This window comes from Mastomys coucha, unplaced genomic scaffold (genome assembly GCF_008632895.1).
Source record: "Mastomys coucha isolate ucsf_1 unplaced genomic scaffold, UCSF_Mcou_1 pScaffold16, whole genome shotgun sequence".
Lineage (NCBI taxonomy): Eukaryota > Metazoa > Chordata > Mammalia > Rodentia > Muridae > Mastomys > Mastomys coucha.
Window position 1 is genome coordinate 18,864,349 of NW_022196898.1, and position 4,657 is coordinate 18,869,005.

The window sequence follows — 4,657 nt, forward strand, 5'->3', positions numbered from 1 at the left end:
GGGGGGGGGGGGGGGCACACATGCATGTGAGTGATATTGGTACATAGCATTTCCCAAGATGGATCAAGACTGTTTCTTGACTTAATATCTCTCTGTACTTCAGTTCCTTCATCTACAAAATGGTCGGATAGGAGGATTTTTTTCATTCTATTTTTTTGGTGGGTGGATTTTTGCAACATCTCACTATGTACTCTTGATTGTCCTGGTATGCACTATGTTGGCCAGGCCTAGAACTCACAAAGACCTGTCTGCCACTGGCTGCTTCGAGTGCTGGGATTCAAGGGATGTGACACCACACTCAATGAGGCAAGCACTCTATCACTGAGCTATCTCTCGTATTTTGGCTTTTTATTTTAAGACAGTGTCCTACTTCCCGGGATAACCTTGAACTCACCCAGGCCTACTCTGAAATTTTTATCCTCTCTCACCTTAGTCTTAGTAGTTGGGATTTACAGGGCTGTGCTCCACTCCGCTTACTTACAGTTACAAGGCTTTAAATAAGAAAATACATTACTTGGACACTTCCTGTGTGCTAGACTAGTCTTATCATTACTAATATGCCCTCAGGTTGGAATGTTCTCTCCTACCATCTGCAGTTCAGCCTTCTTTAATTGAGTCTTTCACCAACTCTCTATCAAATACTATCCTTTATCAAGCTGATTTTTTCCATGTCATGCAACATATTCTAAATTACTGTATTTTATTTGCTTATTGGCAACTCCCACTACAATATTAATCCTTTCTATGTATAAGATAACAAGGATAAGCACTATTTCTTCTTGATTGTCTTACTTTTATTTGTGCAAAAAACTTGGTCCCAATTTTTGATTATATTACTTTATTTTGTGGCCTTCTGATTTTTTGGGTACAGATAAGAATTTTAATAATACTGACTAAATTAAAAGCTGCTAACAAAATTAAGTATTACAAAATGAATAACCAGTTATGAAAAACTAAGAGTTTTAAGATCTAGCATCTCATTTAAACATTTCAACCTGAAAAAATCTTTATTCTTCTTACATATTCATACAAATACGAAAACTGAAGCTTATATTACTAGTTCCAAAATAGAGGATTAGAATCCAGTATCATACAAAGCCCCTTAGCAGTAAGATGCTTTCCAAACATCTGGAAGTAGAATTCAAGCCAATTTGAGAGTCTAAGGCTCATATTAAAGTTAAAGCACTAAAGGCTAAGTTTCTGTAATGTGAAAGTCTGAAATCCAAAATCCTCTGAAAATCCAAATTTGGAAAGCTGATTATGTCTGAAATGATAAACTACACACCACAAATGGTTTCAAAACTATTTGACATAATATATAACTTTAACATTTAATATATATATGTGTGTATATATATGTATATATATTACATGAAATATAAATGAATTTCATGTTTGAACTTTGGCCTTATTTTAATATGTACACAAAATTTTGAAAATATAAAGAAAGATATTCTGGCCCCATACCTTTTAGGTGAGGGATATTCAACTTAACCAATAAGCTTTGCTTACTGTAACACAAAACAAACAGCTCTATAACAAAAATTATGCTTTCATAGATCTAACATGAATTACATAAAGGATAGTTCAAAAGGTTAATAAAATAAGACAGACTTCTAAGGGATAGAAATACTAAATCCTTGGGAAGGTTTCATTAATAAGCACTGCATCAGGAGTGTGTAGCAAACTTTACTTTCTTCACATTAGTGCAAACTATTATATAAGTCCCTCCTATACTATAATATATTCTATTTATTAAAGTTTAAGGTTTTAATAATTTAGAATTAAAAATGAAAGCCAAAGTACCTCAAACTCAAGGCTGGCCTGAGATATATAATGAAACCCTGTCTCAAAAACCAATTGATCACAGCTGGGCGTTGGTGGCACACGCTTTTAATCCCAGCACTTGGGAGGCAGAGGCAGGCGGATTTCTGAGTTCCAGGCCAGCCTGGTCTACAGAGTGAGTTCCAAGACAGCCAGGGCTATTATACAGAGAAACCCTGTCTCGAAAACAAACAAACAAAAAACCCAACAACAACAACAAAAACCAATTGATCTATTTGCCCCTACCAAAAAGAGAAAGCCATTAATAAGAATGGACTCAATTTAATAATGCAATTACAACATATGACTAGAGCTATTGTTACCTATAAAACTCTTTGCAGGGTAAGAGTTTAACTTCTCCTTTCCAAAATAAACCCATTTCAAATCAACGACTTTTATTTTTGAGGTCCTATGAAAGAGTATATAAGGCTCCTTAGTTTCCTTGTATCTTAGAAATCAGGCTTTGTATATTACATGTAGTAATGGCTGTGAGTTCACAAAATTCACCCCGCACTAAGCAGAGTTGTCAATTAGAATTCCAAAAGGCTACCAAACTCGCCAAAGGCTTATTTATAAACCATAGACCTAAGCAAAGGATAAAGGGTGTAAATGAGGGAGGGAATACAAAGTGGGAGGTTGCAGTTAAACTTTAGTTCAGAACTTTAAAATAATCCATAATTTTTAAATTTGTCATATAGTTATAAAAATCTTAAATTGAAACAAAAGAAAATGATTATAAAAAGTTTAAGTAATTGTTTCTTAAAGAATCCAAAGTGCTATTTCTTTCTCAAAGATATGCATGTTTTTTTAATTTTAAAAATATTTCCATGTATATCACTATACTTGAGTCTTATTATATTCCCTGCTCTTAATAGAATACAGTCTAATACCTTCCAATTAATAGCTACTTAATTTCCAGATAGTGACTACCTCTCTTGCTAATTTTCAAGTCCCTTTTTAACCAATACACCCTTCTCTGAATCTCTAAAATTAATTTATGGTATAACATATTGTAAAAATTTTGGTATTTAAATTTTAATTGGGCAAAACCAAGATTTATATTAATTAGAGCTTATCCTCTTTAGAGAAAAAGCTTTAAAACATTTAAAGTTAGTCATTTAAAGAATCAAGAAAATAACACTTTAATTTTATTTCATTCAGCATGTTACTCGTACCTCAGGAAGGTTAACTTAGGTAATATTAAAACAAATGAAAACAAAAATTTAAAATATTAAATCCAGGCAGAGGTAGCCCACATCTTTAATCACAATACTCAGGAGGCAGAGGCAAGAGGATCTCTGTGTTTGAAGCCAGGCTGCACTATAGAGTGAGTTCCAGGACAGAGAAACCCTGTCTCAAAAAAAGAAGAGACAGGGAGGCGGAAGACAGATTTTGTGCATAATAGAATACTATTCAAAAATTGTTAACAACCATCAAACTGTGGACTTAAAATTAACCAACTTTACATCTATTAAAAATTTAACATATGTAAAGCCACATACATATGCCTTCCCACCCAAAACATTAACATACCATTATTTCTAACCTGTTAGAGAGGATTTATTCCACCAAGTGTATTACAAACACCTATAATATCTGGAATGAAGGCCAGAAGACTTGTAAATTGAAGGCCAGCCTAGGTTACATAATGAGACCCTATCTCAAAACAAAACAATGAAAAGCTTAGTAACCTTCTTTTGCTAAGCACTAAAAATACAAAGATGCATCAGAAGCACTGTATATCCATACCCGTAAGAAGGTAGTGCTCAGGCTAGTAAGATGGTTCAGTGACTATAATCATTTGCCATCAAGCCTAAGGACTTTAGTTTAGATCCCTGGGAAAGAAAGAATCAACCCTACAAGTTGTCCCCTGACAAAAGTGATGTGCGTGCACACAGACAATATAATAAAAAGTTTTTAAAAAGATGGTTGTAGGACCAGGTGGTGGTGGCGCATGCCTTTAATCCCAGCACTTGGGAGGCAAAGGCAGGTGGATTTCTGAGTTCGAGGCCAGCCTGGTCTACAACCTGAGTTCCAGGACAGCCAGGGCTACACAGAGAAACCCTGTCTCGAAAAAAAAAAAAAAAAAAGATGGTTGCACTTTTATGACAGAGAAATATAGTTTGCAAAATATCAAGAAGACCTAACATTTAGCAAATACTGGTTGCTGTGTACTATGCAAACATAAGACTCATCTTATTTATTTAATAAATTAATACACACACACACACACAGGATTGTTGTAGTAGGTAGGAAAATTTCCAACTCTAGAACACAGTAACATCTTTAAACAGAAACACAAACACAAGGTACTTTGACAACACAAATACTTGTTTTGTTTTTGTTTTCTGAGATAGCATCTCACTATGTAATCTTGGCTAGCCTCGAAATCGTAAGAAATTCACCTGCTTCTTCTTACCCAGTGCTGTGATTAAAGGTTACCCATGCCTGGCCTAAAAGGTAAATACTTAAGATGACAGATAAATTCTTGATCAAAGGATTTAGATGAAAACATTCCAAACACAGATATGTATATATGTGGGTATTACATAATACATGTACTTCTTCTTCTTCTATTATTATTATTATTATTATTATTATTATTATTATTATTATTAACAAAAACGAAGCTAAGATAAAATAAGGCATATGCAGTCAAGAGTGGTGTCACATGTGTAATCCCAGAATTGAAGAGGCCAAGAAAGCAGGAAGAATAGATGATCTCAGTTCAAGACAATCTGGATAACACAGGGAAAGACCCTCTCTCAAATGAACTACACAAGACAAAAAATAATGTTCAACACCCTTAACTATTAGGGAAATGCAAAAAAAA

At 34.1% G+C, this 4,657-nt stretch overlaps 1 protein-coding gene across 2 annotated transcripts in view; it reads right to left on the bottom strand.

Moving 5' to 3' along the window:
* Positions 1 to 4,657, bottom strand: part of Kpna4 (karyopherin subunit alpha 4) — a 60,642-nt gene that overhangs the window by 33,747 nt on the left and 22,238 nt on the right. Inside the window, exon 1 of one of the 2 annotated variants that reach the window (XM_031374075.1) lies at positions 1,468 to 1,490. The exons of the other annotated variant lie outside the window; for it this stretch is intronic. The gene's annotated coding sequence lies outside the window, so the exon portion shown is untranslated. Of the gene's footprint in view, positions 1 to 1,467; positions 1,491 to 4,657 lie in introns of those variants that run through there. 2 annotated transcript variants of the gene reach the window in all.